Below are 17744 nucleotides of genomic sequence, written 5' to 3' on the forward strand. Positions count from 1 at the left end.
TGCTGGACGCCCCATCCAAAATTGAATGAAATCAATGCCTCTCTGATGCATGTCTCCTCTAAACAAGTAAGACATACTCAATAACATGTAAACTGCGGTATTCCTTGATCATTTTATCATCTCATTATTCATAAAAGATGCATAGGTGTTCGGAAACAAGAGGAGGAAGAAGAAGAAGAGGCACTCAAAGTCTGGAAGGAGATTGAGTGACACGAAAAACCCACACATTACATATTTTTTTATTTGATTGCATTTTTTTAGAATAATAATTGCAAATTGTTTTGCCCTTGATATGTTCCTACCTTTTTTGTATAAATATGCATAGTATTATTTACTTTCGATTTTCCTCATGACTCAAAAGTCATGAGGAAAATCCCTTGTTAAACGCCTTGACGATAATTTATCATATTTTTGTGAATTACTAATAATGCTATATTTTTTGTTCATAACTAATTTTATAATGTCGGTATCGGTGTGGGGAATTGGTCTGAAAATACTAGACTGGTGGAACATCAGTCTGCACCGGTCTCGTAGTATATGTAAACGTCATTTGTTTACAAAATAAACTTTTTTTTTTGTATAAATCTTTATTTAAAAAAATAAGATTTTGGTTCACAGTTTCCATTTCAGTCTACGTAAATAAGTCTAGCAAAAATTACCATCAACCGAACCGAAATAAAGACTCTATCTCGGACCGAGTCTGAGCAATAGTGTATAAATTACTCACATAAAAAGAGGTTGTTTTCAAAATTATTCTTATATAGTGTCATAGTTTTAATATTGGATATGTAGACTCATTTGATTCTAAACCAAAGTTAATAATCTATTTTATGGTCTTTCGTATCTCAAAGATTTGGAATTTCGAATATTTAAAATTTAATTACATTTAAACCGTCTGTTTTAAAATCAAAGATTATCATGGTTTATTAACCCACCTGAAGCATTATTATCATCAAATTTTTAGTCGTGAACAACCACTGAATAAGCCTTTAAAGTAGTCATATTTATTTACTTCATTTTCAGCTGAATGAAAATATATAATTTAGTAAATTTTCTTTCAAGAGTAAGATGCCCCATAAAAGAGACTCTTCTTTTGAATGTTAATGTGAGCTGTTTTTTTTTATTCGTTTTATTTTTACTTTCGTTATTGTCACAGGTATTTGTATTTTTTATGTTCCTAAAAAAAAGAGACCATCAATTGGCTGTTTTAATTCCAATGTTAATTCTTGATTTCCTGTAATACATTTCGAAATTTCTATTTTTTTGTAGTGTGCAATCACTTTGTAAAAATTAAAAATGTTTTTAGAGAAAATAGGGTAGCAACTTGTATGGAAATGTCATTTCTTAGGATTCTTTGAGCCGAAAGATGATGTTTAATTTAATTTTTTTAAATGTTACTTTAATTGGTTAGATGGAGTTGCACTGATTAAGTATAATTAAACATTATAGTATTACAATTAGACCGTTCGATATTTCCTTTCTCTAGGAACAAGCGAGATACGAACGTACGCACATTGAGAATAATTTATCCCGAGCGCGTTGTCCATTGTGCTACGTCATTCCTTTGTTTTTGTTTGTTTTCTTATCAAAATCTACGTTCAGTACGACTATTTCTGAAAGTATCAGAAATATGCTTGTTTTCCGTCATCCATTTTTTTTCCAGTAGAGTTTTGAATTTAGAATGGGTTTTACTTACCTTGCAATGACACTTCTTAATATTCTATAAGTATAGTTTAAAATCGTAATGGACCTCCAGTAACCCAATTTGATCCAGGTACTCTGTTTAGGTATATGAACAATCCTACCAAAGTTCAAAGATGACGAAGGAACGCTGCTAATTTTCGTATTTTATTGAGATGAAATTATTATTCATTGATAAACATCGTCAATGTTATATAACTATAAATATTTCAAATTTTTAAGAATTTATATAACAGCTTTTGTAATCCAAAATGATAAATTAATATAATATTGATTCTTATTCATAAGTTAACTTTTTTTTTAAATAATTTATATTGAATACTTGGTATAAAAAAATGAGATTTAAATAGTAAAAATAAAGAAAAAAATCAAAATAATTGCACATAATATGCGGTACAAAAAGTGTCTATACACTCGCTAGCAATGTATTGAGGACTAAAATACTCATAACGTGAGAAGAAAGACAGCCAAATTTTTGAAATATTTGGAAATATATATATTTCCCCTTAACTAAATATTTTTAAAGGTTTAAAATGAACAAATTGTTCCTTTTAGCATCCATTTTATGTATTTTAAAATCAAAAAAACGTCTATGAAGTACCTATTTTTTGGGCATTCAGAATGTTATTTTTTTGTTAATATATATATAAAACATCCAAATTTGGAATTTTCATCATTACGATACATTCTAATATGTAAATTAAAAATTTATAAGTTTGCATCATATTAAGAAGTTGTGTGATTCTAAACGTATATAATAAAAATCATCATTGATGAGTAGAATAATAAACATTTCTTTGTCATACTTTGTTTTATCAAATGAATTTAAAGTTTAATATATTAATATATTCAAACCACCTGGGCAACCTCTTCAATTAAGCATCGATATAAGGGCATTTTCTCCGTTTTTCCGTCAGTATCCTACATATCAAATTGACTTATAATTGAAACGGAAATACAAATTGTTACTATAATTAAATCCCTCGATTTAAATATTTTAAAGCCCGAATAATATTCCTACACAGTTCGTCAAATTTAAGTTTCAAATTAATGTGGTTTTTTTCAAACATTTATACAAACTAGTTCACCAAGACATTGAGAACACATAATTATTTTTATTTTCAGTGAATGATTACTGAAATTGACCTTTTTTGTTGAATATGGCATTATATTTGTTTTTTAATGCCCCACAATTATTTTTCTAACAGAACGTATACTAAATATGAATTAAAAATGGGAATTAGGAAGAAGATGAGCAAGATAATCTTAGTATGCATCTTCAATCTTCATATTGGTTGAATAATGAACATGACAAGTAAGCAATGGCAATGATAATAAATAATTCACTAGTTCAAACATTTGACAAAATTGCTTTAGATTTACGAAAATCAGAACTGTCAATTGGTCAATTTTATGTTCAGTTTTCAAGTAAATCAAAAAGGTGGTGCAGGTTTGATTATATTTACATCAAAAGACGGAAAACCAAACCAAATGTTGTATATAAGCAGGATTTACAATATACATTTAATTATTATCGTATTATAGTTTATAGTAAATCGTTTTAGTTTAGAATTTTAAAATAATTAGCTAAATATAATCTTTTGTATTTTTTCCTTGGCTATCTTTATTTTTTATATAATTTTCTTCTATCTGTAGAGGCCTTTTGCTACCTATGGAAATCCTCTTGTAAAAAATTTTGATAAATTTATATTTATATGTTGTTAAACATTTGAATTTAATTTTTTTGAGTGAATCATGTAATTACTATTATTAATGTAAATGCTTATCGGTCTTTGAGAGTGCCTTTTCAATGCACTTTCTATTTTCCATAAATAAATAATTATTATTTCATCTAAAACGCAGTACTTTGCTGGCAAATATTTGAATAATACACTTATTTTCTTAAGCAAAACTAATCAATCAAAAGGGGAAAAAAGGTTAATAACAAATGTCATTAACAAAATATTTCTTCAAATACTTGACTCCCTGAGGGAAAATATGAATGAATATATATATGTATGTACACACGTACGTTTAATAATACATAAATATAAACTAGAATTGTTCGATACCCCGGTACTACTGGGGTACTAAGGCATTAACACTGTACTAGGGATAAAATTCAGTTATTATTGACAAACCTAAAACAATTAACTAAAAATATAATCCTTAATAATATATATAATTTTGTGGTAATAAAAGACACACTGTACTCTTTAGCAATGATCAGTTATTCTATTTATAACGGCAGAACTGTTTAAACTAAATGTAGGAACATTATTGAAGTATAATTTGTAAGTAAAATGGGAGTTTATTATTTACCTTCTATAATTTGGTATGTGAATCGTACTTCCCGTGCCATCAAGTCATACAAAATTGTCCTGCCAACGACATAAGGACTCAAACTTATTCGGAATTATACTTTCTTCTACATTGTTATTAAATTCGTAAGCTAAAAATAACCCCCACCATCCAAAATAGAGATCTTGCAGATTATGACCCATGTAGGGGCATGTGAATTGCCTCTAGCAACATTTTGTATTACATATTTTTTTTTGTCGAAAAAGTATACAAATATTTTGACTGTGTGGAACCAGTTTAAAAATACTGGTCAGATTGGTGCATTTGTTCAAAATCTTCAAATTGCCGCTGAGGCAATTTTTAGGCAAATTTACTTGTAAGCATGACTAAGAACATATGAATATTCTGAAAAAGCTCATTTGATGTATCCAACTCCATGATCAATTACATCCTGGATACGGGCCACGAAAGAGAAGTAGGGATTTAAGAGGTAGTTCCATGGCATGTTCGTCATTTTGATGGAAACAATTGGAGAGGCAATTATGGCATGATATGTTCGATTTGTTTTAGATTCAAAATAGGCCCAGACAAAATAATAAATCAGATTAAGATCTAGGTGTTCTGAGGGCCATATTTGATTCCCTATGAAGTAATAGAGGTGCTCACTCAGTCATTTCAGCCACCTGTCTGAGACATGGCAAGGTGCTGATTCTTGTATCCAGAGTCTAAGCCAATTTACAGTAATTTGCTGTGTCCAAGACAGCACGATTTCCTCCAAAAAAGCTTCTTCTTTGTGCCACACTATTCCTCCTCTGTAAATTAAATCTTCTTTATATGTGGAGCATCTGTATCCCTGATTCCCAAAACTTCACTAAAGTTTGTTGAAACAACTACGTTTTTGCCTGCATAAAATGAGAGACCATCATCAAAATATCGTCGATGTATGCAAGTGCCGGTTCAGTCTTAACGTCATGTACATATATATATATAATCAAAACTGAGCAGCAGAGAATATATATCACTCAATCTAGCATCTGTTAGTCTCAATAGTGGCATTAATTCCTCTCCTGAACCGCATGTTAGCCCTGGAAATTAGAAGCCGATATAATTTCTTCCATTCCAGGAACGATTGAGCCGACTACAGACTTCTTGGGAGTGTGATACCTCTGTTGACATTTTACATATGGTAACTCTTGACAACATAATTCATTTAACTCAGGTAGGTGGAGCAAGGAGGCAAATATAATTAGACATCCAGTCGTAACAGTGTTCTTGGGCAATCCTGAGTTGTTTTGAGTAAGTAGCACATCCCTTTTTTCTCATTCAGTGTTACAAAATTACTCAAATAGATTCAGTTTATTTTACTTCAATATTTATTTAAGTGATGACTGTATTAGGTTTATTATATTTCACTCAACATATTCAGCTGATTCAGAAGAGAGTATGTATAATTTCCCCTCTCCTCCCAAATTTATTAGTACTGCGTCATTAAATAAGTAGTCAGGTCGAATATGTACATAATCAGTTTACCTCCACCTAAGCCGAATCTGAATGGACCGACAAAATTTGTCTGCCAAAAAAGAAATCTTCCGTTTTGCATAAATGATATGCTCTAATACAACTATTTCGGGACTTTTATACATGTTCACTATAAACAAATACCCGTTTTAAGCTCGTCTGTCTTAGGTGGGCTCCACTGCATATATAGAGAGAGTTATAAATTCTATGTTTATTCTCAATTACAAGATTTTTTTTGTGGTTGGCAACTTGAACAGTGTTTAATATTGTCAAAAGCTGACGTTATTCCTTAATTCATGACGAAAGAACACTTATGCCCGACTGACTAGTGTGCTCATAAATAACGGAGAGTAAAACTAAAGAGCACTTGGAGAGTCATGAGGATAAGTACTTGTTTGACTCAAAATAGAGCTTAGGATCGACATTGGAGTAAATTCTGCTGATGTACGCAGCGGGGATTATGTTTATTTCCTTGTGTTCATAGTTGTTGTAGCTTATCTTATAATCTTTCACGGCAATTAACTTGTTACCAAACATTCTTCAAAGATTCAATTTTACTTTGTCCATTGTTTTTACACACTGAAACCCTCCAGAATTTATAATTTACCTGGTGTGGAACCCAATACATATGTAGTTGTCTATCATGGCGTCCTAGTCCTGGCTGAAAGTGGCCCTAATGTTTCGATGACCTACAATGCAGGCCTTTCACTCGAATATTAACATAAACTAATCAGGACTATAGGGGGGGCCAAAATTGTAAAAATAAACAACTCAAAAGACTCATTCAACAGAGTCTTGCAAAAGGAGGATATGGTTTTCTTTCAATGCGGTTGTCTAAAGTGGCCTCTACACCCTCATAAGAATCTTTCCACCCACTTTTTTGGTAGCTCTCTGGACAGACTGGTTTGAAACCACGAGATCCCTTGTATGGGCTCTGATGGACTTTAGGAAATTGACCTAGGCTGTGTTCTTGAACTCCTCCGGATGTTGTTTATTCTTCTTGACAGAGTTCTTCTTCCTTTTCAACGTTTTGGACTTGCTGACGGTGTAGACTGTGGTCCTGGAGACGTTTAAGTGCTTGTAGTACGTGAAAAGAAATTCGCCAATCACGTTCAAGTTTCATTTTCTCGACTTGTACTTAAGCTAAAGAACTCAGATTTTGTTTTGTCACTAATTGTTTATGCTTTAATATATGGAAATATGAATTAATTTTAATCACTGAACCATCATTAATGATTGAATAAGTCAGTTATCAGATTTCAATGCACCACCTGGTAGTGTAAGTTCTATCATCAAAAATTCATTTATTTGATACAAGTAAATTTGACCAAAAAACTATTCATTCAATATTATAAAACCGCTTCATAATCATCTATGGTTTAGTTCATGGTTCTCATATTGGTTGTTATGAACGTATTATTAACATTTGGTTATTATATTCGTTTCTTATATTTATATACAATGAACTTTCTCCACAACGATCCGGTCTTGTTCATATGGTAAAAATACTCTCACTCCATGGAACTCTTGAATAAATGCTTAAAGAGAAAAGCCACTCTTAGAAAAAAGATTACAAATGTTTAATTTGGAATATTTTGCAATCTAAATTCATTTTTGGGCGAAAAAATGCTATTTTCGGCAAATGTGATAGTAAAATCTTAGTTTTGGTGTGACAGGCTAGTGTTGATTCGATCTGTATTCAGGACTGAAGTCTGTAGTCCCGTCCAGTTCAGTCTCGAGGCCAGTTTAGTTAAGTCCTGTGTATCAGTTCTAAACTGATAAAGTTGGGGTTTTGATCATGTTACTCGACTTTATTTCGTCTTTTTTAGATTAGTTCTATTAGTGACAGTATGAAGGAACAACCGTCTTAAAAACCGGTACCAAAGACAAATAAGACTGTTCCTAAGACCGGAACAGACCGAATAAAGAAGGACCGACACAACACTACAAAGACCTGCTATTAGCAGCAAATATAGTTTTATATTACTAAAAAATATCCATTGATGTTGGGGTAGCTCAACTCGCCCATTGAAGAGCTTGTGTTAGGATTTGAAGGGAAGACACGGAGAGTTACTTAAAAATGAACTAAATTCAATACAATGGAATAAGTAAGAGACACTTTTTTACTTTTAGATACATTTATGATTTGAACCATTTGTATTTAGCTCTTATATAAAATCTACATACTATGTACAGGGTACATTCACGCATGCATACAGTTACATATACTTATATATTCAACCATTTATTTCTATTCTTCTTTTCCTTTCCTACAACTACTGAATGCTGTATGTATGCGATATATGTATGTATTTTTTTTCTCTCCATTCAATGTAAGACTTTTTATTATCAAAATAATAATAATAAAAGTTTAGACTTTTTTTTCCTTTTTCGGGAAATTTACGATAATGATAGTTTCTTTGTATTTTTTTTTTTTTTTTTTTTTTTTTTTGAATTTATTCGAGTTCTTCTTTAAAATCCCTTTTTTTCTTACTGTTATTACCATTTTTTTTTTTTCATTCCTTGATTCATATGAATGTAAATGTCCAAATTATATTAAATTAAACTCCATCAACCTATATATAAATGATCCAATTGACACAGTACTTTTGACTCAGCTCAGTTTTATTTGTCGTACTTTTAAATGATAATTATTTTATCAACTAATACAGAATATGCAAACTTTTAAGGACAAGTTCAAATCGGGTGCATAAGACGTATCTACAAAAAAAGAGTATATGCGATTTTTTTTGTAAATTAATGTAGCCAATCATGTTTTAAAGTTCCTTATACAAATTGGTACTTTTTCCTTAGGACATCACTAAATAGAGTTTTAAATCTCAAACATTTTTTTATATGATAAAAAAACAAAAAATACCGAAAAGTTACTAGGTAAGCATGACAATTTGAATAATATTTGAGAGGCGAACAGCTTCTAAGCTGTCATAATGCTTAATTAGATGAAAGGAATGCAAAAACTGAACTTTATATATATCAATAATGGAGTAAGGAATTACTCTGACGAGGATACTCATTCCACTCAGAGTCAAACAAGGACTTGTACCTACACTAACTATAGCAACTGAGGAAAAAAAAATCCCTGATCACATTGCCAAATACAAAAAATGTAAACACTTTTAAATACTTATATTTAAAACTCTTACCATTCACATCCTATACGTAATTATAAGAATTGTAATACTTAAATTATTCCATAATTAAGAATAATTGCAAAATGTTGTTGTTAATGTTGTGTGGGCCCTTTCTTAGGACTGAAGGCTGCAGTCCCGCCCCTGTTCAGTCCTGCATATAAGTTCGATCCATAATGATGTTACTCATCTTTATTTCCTTTTTTTTTTACAAGTTTTAGTACTGATAGTTCTGGACTGGATCATATGAAATTTGGATTGACACAACACTGCTTATAGTGCATGACAGATACTTAAGATTTTATCGAATATGCAGTTGGCAAACTGACGTAACAGCTACTTTAGTTAAATATTTGTGATGATGCTACAATATCAAAACATTGGAGAGGTTTTAAGCGTGAACTGTTATTTTACAGTAAAAAATTATGTCGCCAGTAATTTTTGAACCTACATTTTCACCTCTGGTAATTTCGTCTCGTGGAGATTTTGCTACATGACGTATTACTGCCTTTTTAGGGTAAATATTATAAGTTCAAACTTTACTTTTAATCTGTAGTGTTACCTGAGTTATATAACTGTACAGTTGTGAAATATATACAGATGAAAAAAAAAGAACAAATAGCATTTACATTGACAAAGAAGTTATCGATCCGGGATAATGGGTCTATTTCGCAAGGAATCATGACTAATGCCACCTTACTCAAAGTCAATTTCTTATTTGATGCTTCAAGCTATATAAGAAACTCCATCTAAAGAAAGAAAGAAATGTCTCAACAATAAAGGCTATGGGTAAAGCACGAACTTTTTTTTTAAATAAAAGAAAGGCTACAATTGTGTCATGAGCAAAATTTGCAAGAGGCAAAATTACCAGATGGAAAAAGATATAAGGCAAAACTAACAACACTGAACATTTTTGCAGTTTTTTAGAACAGATCACAGGGACGGTATAGATTTGAAGCCTCATAGCAAGGACCAATATTAAAGAAACACCAGATTTAAAATCATTTCATCCATCATAAAGAACTGTTTATCATTTTATAAAAGTCACCACCAAAAAAGAAATGCTAATATCGAGATACGTGATTCGCAATATCTCTGCATTTGAAGTCTTCCCTTTTTTCTGTCTTTTAAACAAAGAAAATTTAATTATTGAGTTGAACAAATCTGGATCTTGACAGACCATAAGTAATCATATGTTTTTAACATACATGTATATATATTGTTTCATGCTCATATATGATATAGCCAGCCAAAAAACAATTTTTTGGCCAAAATTATTTACCTATGTACATATATGTTCTTTAGGCTTATTGCAGCCCAATTGTTGGACTCATAATTATGGAAATTTGCAATCACGTTTAAATCACTTTAAATTCAGTGAATAAAATAAAAAATTTATTTAGCATGGCCTTAGTGACCTTTTAATGACTTTTCACAGAAAACGACCATTTTAATTCAACTTTAACACATAAAACCAGCAATAAAAATCCAGGTCACCATTGCCGATGATGGACTCCAAAAAAATATATATTTATCTATTTTTTGGATACATTTTTGTTCTTTTTTCTAGATGAGATATCAAATAAATGAAAAGTATTTACTTTATTTTGATTTACATATTTTGACACAAGATTTATTCAGTTCAATTAATTAAATTTTTTAAATAAATTTATTTTCAAACCTGTATATGTATATATATTTTTTAATAATGTCATCGATATAAATAATTTCTACTACATATATTATGGTAAGTTTTAAACTAATGCTAAGGACTGTTGGTTTATATTTTGTTATTGGTGTTCGGATAGATCATTCAATGGTCTTCCACGACTTGTACAAGACATTTAAGTTGTTATTAAGCCACTATATTTTATATAGTCTTCCCTACCATTCCAAAGTACTGGGTCAACTTCTTTGAAAAATATGAGGTAGCTCTAAAATTTCACAAAAAAATTTACATGTCTTCTCCGTGACAAAGTGTAGTTTAATTAATTGATGCCCAATTTTCTAATAATCTTTTGAACAAAGGAACATCTGGTGACGATATGGCACCCACCCACTCTTTGAAAACAGTTCCATTTACTTATTCCATTATATAATGTCTTCAAACCTATAGTAGATGTTTTTTGCCACAGGAATTTTTCAAGTAGAACACAAGTTCCATTAGTCTTGTCGGTATTTGAACTAATAGTGTTAAAACATTTTGCTTTGTTTTACTAAATATGTATCCACTATTTGTTCTAATTAAAACTCATTCTAATTTATTTGATGAATCATCAATGTATTCAAATGATATATTTTTTGACTAAGGTGGCCTAGATTTTTATTACTGGTTTATGTGTTAAAATTGAATTAAGATGGTCAGTTTCCGTGAAAAAGTAATTAAAAGGTCGCTCAGGCCATGGTTATTATTATTTTTTTTTCATTGAATTTTGCGATTTACCGGGCCGTGCAAAATTATTTACCGATGATGTAAATATACTTTTTAAAAAGGGTTTGTGGCAACCAATCTGATTGTTTTGTATTTTTACTGTTAAAATAAACAAAAATCCTTCCTGTGAGAGCGTAAAAACTTCCACACGTGAGACCATGTCCAATCAGGAAACAAAGAGGATCGACATTGCAGCCCTCCTCCGAGCGGGATTGCCTCATAACAACATTAAGGAACAGGTTGGGGCCTCGTTGAAGACAATTTACAACGTTTCCAAGCGCTTGGAGGCTGGGGGTGATCTCAAACATTCCCCTGGAGCTGGCAGGAAGCCCACTGTCTCAACAAGGCAAGTAAAGGCAGTGTTCCAGAGGACTCCCAACAGGTCCATTGCCGACATGGCCAGAAAGATGGGAACGTCGACATCAACTGTTTCAAGGGCATTGAAAAGGGCTGGAGGAAAGTCCCTGAGGCGTACTGAACGCCCTCTGCTAACTGAACGTCAGCGAGAAGTCAGACTTGAGCGTGCCAAGAAAACCTTAAATGATATCAAGAGCTCATATGGACGCATCAACTTTTTTTCTGATGAGAAAACTTTTACGGTCGATCCTGTTTTCAACAGGCAAAATGACCGTGGTGTGAGTTTTGCAGATGTTTGGAGATCCAAGGGGAAGGCCATGAAGCCGGTATGGTTCCCCACTGGCTCAGATTAACAGCGGAGGATTATGTGAAGATTCTGGCGTCCAAGCTCCTTCCGTGGATCAAATCCATAGTCGGCAACTCTCCTTGGGGTTTTCAACAAGATGAAGCACCCGCCCACGCTTCCAAGAAAGCTCAGGAGTGGCTCAAGGACAACATGAACTTTTGGGCCCAAGGACTACTGGCCCCCTCAGAGCCCAGATCTGAGCCCACTAGACTTCCCTATCTAGGCGCACGTGGAGACCAAGGCCAGCAAAAAACGACACAAGAACATAAATGCCTTAAAGGCTGCTGTCAACAAGGCCTGGGCCTCCATGGACGCCGATTACATCCAGCAAGTCTATGACAGCTTCAGACGTCGCCTGACCAGAGTCATTGAGTCAAATGGTGGCTACATTGATTAAATTTGATCACAAACTATTTTATTATTCTAAAAATGTATGAATAAATTGTTTCTTAAGTCATTCAAATGTCATTATTGTCTGCGATATGTTCTGAACAAAAATCGTTAAAAAATTCTGCACGGCCCGGTATACATAATTGCAAATTTTCATACTTATCAGTCCAACAATTGGGTTGCAATATGATAAAAGAAATAAAACAAGTTAATGAGCTAAATTTCAAACCTCTTCAATTGACGTAATTTTGAACATATCAATATTATTTTTGTTGATATAATTATTAACTTTATTTAATTTTATTTAAATTTAACAACCTCTATTTATTTTTCTTTTAGCTTTTTCCTTAAAAATATAAGTTTTCAAAACTTTTTCGACAACAGTTAAATTTTATTTTTTTATATTTAAAAACTTTTTTCAACCTAAGCCATTTATTTCCCCCCTGCCCAAAAAATAGCTTCATTTTCACCCTAATGTTCGTGTAAAAGTGAGACAAATATCAACTACATTTAACAAATTGCAGACTATGAGCGCATAAGTCATTGTTATATCTTATGTGTCTATGCAACAAATACTCTATACAATTAACAATTAAAATAGTTGTCTTAAGGAACTAAGATAAGTTTTTTAATGATTATTGTTATGATAAATAGATCAACTAATAAAAATATCTTAATACCTTAAGGCATTAATTACATAATGATTTTAATTAAACTCTCTCTTTCATTTCATAACTATTCGACACTAAAAAAAAATAGCACTTATATAAAAGGAAAAAAAATCTAAATAGATCAATTATAACTAATATTTGTATTCCTTACATTAATTATACGATTTTTTAAAATCAATTCCCTCTTTGATTTTCATATTTATTCTAAAAAAAGGCCCATATTTTGACCAACAACATCGAAAAAATAGAGAAGAGTGCACGTTCCATATATAAATAGAATTGTATGGATTATAATCTTCTGGTAAGTAAAAATTTAAAATTAGGAATCTATCAGGAAGGAAAAGAGGATTTTCTTTCGTTGTTTTTTTTTGAAAAAGTTTCTCCAGTTGGGTAAGCCCTATATTGGACCAAATGACTTATTTTAAGGAAAGAAAACTCTAATAAAGATTTTGTTGCTTATTTTGACGTTTGAAAACAGATAATTGACAAACTTTTTACAGACACCCCAAATTACATGCAAGATTATACAGCATTTTTTTGGCAAAAGTGAATTTATCTGATCTATAATATCATTTTAAATATATTTAAATCTATTGCATTACATCAAGATAATTTCAAATCATATCCAATTACATATTTACTCATCTAAATATGTTATTTTGATTATTTTTTTTTAGTTTCCAAATCAAACTCGAATTTTTACTCTCCTCATCAAGAACCCTATAGAGTTTTAAAGGATATATCTCTCCGATCAATACTACTTATTAATGATCTATTAGGTTTAGGAAAAAGTAATTTTGTATGTCTTTTTTATGGCCTTTTTTAAGTAATTATGTTTTGTTTATTAGTGGTCACATCGGATCATATGATAATGCGTTGCATAGGTTTGAGTATATTCTACTACCGTTTTTCAGACAGTATTGCGCTCGGTTCAGTTTTGAATTATTGTGAGTCGACTACAGATGTATCAAAGGAAGAAATTGACGATATTTTACATTTTATTACTTGAAAAGGAAAAACGCGTCAATTCTGAAGTGTATTGTGACTGGCGATGAAAAATGGATTACTTACGTCATTATCAAAGGACAAATTTCGTGGCAAATAAAGCGGGCCAAACCGTGACCAAGACAGGATTGCCACCCGGGAAGGTTTTGCTGTGTATTTGATGGTTTTAATAGGGAATAACCTACTAGGAACTACTCTCCTATGGCCACGCGCTTAATTCTGCCCTCTACTGTGAACAACTTGACCATTTCAAGCTTGGATCGAACAGAAGCCACCAGCATTGATGAATTAGAATTGTGCTTCATCAACCCAACAGACATCTTTAATGACGCACTAGAAGCTCCAGGAGTTTGGCTGGGAAGTTCTTATTCATCCAACCTACAGCCCAGACTGGCATCAAGTGACTACCGTCTTTTTCTGTCTATGTCCAACACGGTTGGGGCAACACATTTGGTCTCAATAGAGGCCTGTGAAAATTAGAAGAGCCAGTTTTTTCCAATAAGGACAAGGTATTCTACGAGAAGGGCGTCATGAAGTTGAATTGTGATTGGCAAAAAGTTATCAAACAGAACGGGGCATACTTTGCTTCATCCGGAAGTTAATAAAACTTCTTATAAAGAATACAAATTAAAACGAGAATTACGAAATTACTTTTTCCCCAAGGTACTATTATCTAATTTAATATACTGCAGTACATTGAAATTGAATCATTCGCCATCACTAAATATCGTGTTATTTATTCATCAAAGAATGTTGTTGAGATTATTTTTTTAAATGCGTAACTCAAATTTGATATTCTTTAGTGTCAAACAATAGAAGGTGTTCAAATTCGGAAAATTTAAGTCATACCAACTATTACTAATAGAACTAAAAACAAAAAATGTTGCAACTCTCTCCCGTCCCCCATACATTTTAATTTATGCCTTTATTCTTATTTTCATTCACGATCTAAAGTTAGTAATTACACCTGAGATTTATATAGGAATGTACGTATGTATGGATGTAGTTAGACACTATGTATTGAACTCATGTCTTGAGGCCTTTCTCTTTGTATTCGTGTTGTTGTCATGTTGGTAATTTGGGAGAGACAAATCAAGATTTTACTCACACCTATAAATATAGATACTTAGTAATATTGAAACATGGTCAGAGACCATGTTTCCCCAGTTCTGTCTTATTTATTGATCAATGAGTACTGACATATCCGCCCAGACCGCGTTCTTAGACCGTTGAGCGAAATTTAATCGTTGACTGATTTTTACGCTGAAGATTGTTTCTTAAATTTTATTAGAAACTAATTTGTGTTGACAGTGAAAAAAAATTAAGTTTATTTCCAGTGAATTATAACTAACATTGATATTTCTATTCAATATGGTATTTCTCAGTCTCAATGAGACGGCCTTTACCCTCTTCCGGATGTCTACAAAAAAAAATTATGCATGTAGTCTTGCGATAAGTCTGCCCATGTAGCCTTGATGATGGAATCCAAAAGATACTGCATACCCGTTAGACTTGTTGGATACAGCTCCTTCGACCTATGCCTAGACATTCATTCTTGTACACGTTTACAAGAATCTTGGCACTGGACAACCTTTTCTCCTTTATGACCGTAGCAATGAGATGTTTCTTCCTCCTTGCGCTTGATTTTGCTTTCAAGTCATCTTTAAGGATACTTTAGGAGACTTTATTTAAGGATACTCGACCTTGTCCAGACTTTCTGGTGACTAATCTTTTGGTTTCAAATCGCTTTTTAATGCCATACACGGCTGTCTGGCTGATGCTTAGGTCATTGGCAATGTAGTTCAGATCTTCTGTGAGACACAGCCTATATTTAAAATTAAAAGCAACTACAAATCATGATTAGAATATAACACAACCTCCCTTTTGTAAACAATTCTAGCAGAATTTGAGCTGTGAACATTTCTTTAAGTGTAAACTTAATTATGACTCAAGTGTTTATAGACTGACTTTTTTTGGTCTTAATCTATGGACATATTTTATCGCTTATCTGGAGTTATGAGTTTAACAAATATGATTTATGTAACACTTTTAACTTTATATGACATAATTGATGGTTGATATTCCGCATTTGGAAACACTCATGAAGTGATCAATAATTCATCTATAGAATCGGTATTTAACAAATTTTAAATGAGACAAATCTGAACCATACTTTTTTATAAACTGGTCTAGATTGAAGTTTTTTAAAGGACTGAATTAGTTCAGTCCACTAAAAATCATAACTGTCTCAGATCGATCTAAGATTTTCGGACTACAACTCAACACTACTACATAAAAGTAAATACAACTAGTTTGACCAGAGGGCTAATGCATTTATCATGTCAGTTTTTATAGGAAAAAAAAAAAAAATGTTGAGAGTACCTACTACATATCTGCATATTTTTCTAAAGACATCAAATATTATATTCCTTGAAGTTGTATCAGTCATTTCCATGATAGAAGTAAATAATTCCCTTGGAAATATAACCATCAAAGTTTGATATTTCATTCTATAGATTCCCATAAAGCTATATTCTGTAATAAAATGTTACATATTCTTTAAGACCATAAGAGTTCCACTTCATTCCGCATTACTTCCCCTCAAATCCTAACCCGAGTACTTTCCAGAAGTTACACTCCAATATTAAAATGGATATTTCAGCAAAAAAAAAAGTTTTTAGCTTTTAGTAGTTATTGCATAAATATGATTAAGGCTGTAAACCGGAAGCCTTATACTTATTTAATATGGTAACTTTGGTAATTGAAAGACATTTTGAGGGGAGAGAAGCTTAGATGTCCTTTAGTCTGTCTAATTCTGGATCCCTCTTCATACCGAATTTTGTAGATCAAACCGTGCTACACAAACTCCTTTTTCAGTGATAATCAGAGTCATACGAATAGCTCAACAAATATGTGTTTTATAACAAAAGCATGGCCAACCAAAGTTTCTGTCAAAAATCTTAAAATAGTCGTGGCACTTGGAGATCATGATATTTTCTAAGGTGGTATATAAATATAAAAATTGAAGGTCTAATGCTTTATTTGCCTTGCTTAATTTCATTTATATCCTATATTTTTATTATATCTGATGGCAAATTTCATCAGCACAGTAGAGTTACTCATTTGCTGGATATAACCCTTTAGCAATATTTCGGGAAATCATTTTTTTCGATTTTGGGATTTGAGAAAATTTTGAGATGAGATAGAGAATAAAATACTGGGAAATTTAAATAATCATGAATATATTTATTTCACTATAAAAATCATAGATTTGGGACTGAATAGTTTTAAAATATCCCAAACAACACATTTTTTTAGATTAAAAGTATCTAGATGTATGTTCCAGATGTATAATTAAGCATATGTAGATTTGTGTAGGTTCTTTGTTGAACATTACTTTAGCAAATAGCACATCATTTTCACATGACAAATCTTCGAAACATTTATATTTCTAGTGAGTCTTTAAGTCTCCACATGCTCCCGTTTGATAATCACAAAATATGATGTAGGTAAAAATAAATACCAAACCAATTTTTAAATGATTAAAGTAAAATTTCTGAGTCAATCAGAATACGAGATAATATTTCATATTCCTTGGGATTATAATTAGAAACATCAACTTTGCTTCTTTTTTTTTTTTTTTTTTTGCAATCCTATCGTGAATAAAGCAATAAAAATTGAATATCTAGTTATTTTATCATTATACATTACGTGAAAAACAAGTTTGTATACATAATTTTAATGGGGTTCACCTTGTTGTTGAAGGAGGTCAAAATAAGAATCAAAATAAAGCCATAATTTATGATCAATGATCAAACTATGAAACAATGTGGAATGATATCATTTGCTTATGAAATACGTACATCTAAACGCAT

Source organism: Lepeophtheirus salmonis, chromosome 2 (assembly GCF_016086655.4).
Source record: "Lepeophtheirus salmonis chromosome 2, UVic_Lsal_1.4, whole genome shotgun sequence".
Taxonomy (NCBI): Eukaryota; Metazoa; Arthropoda; class Copepoda; order Siphonostomatoida; family Caligidae; genus Lepeophtheirus; species Lepeophtheirus salmonis.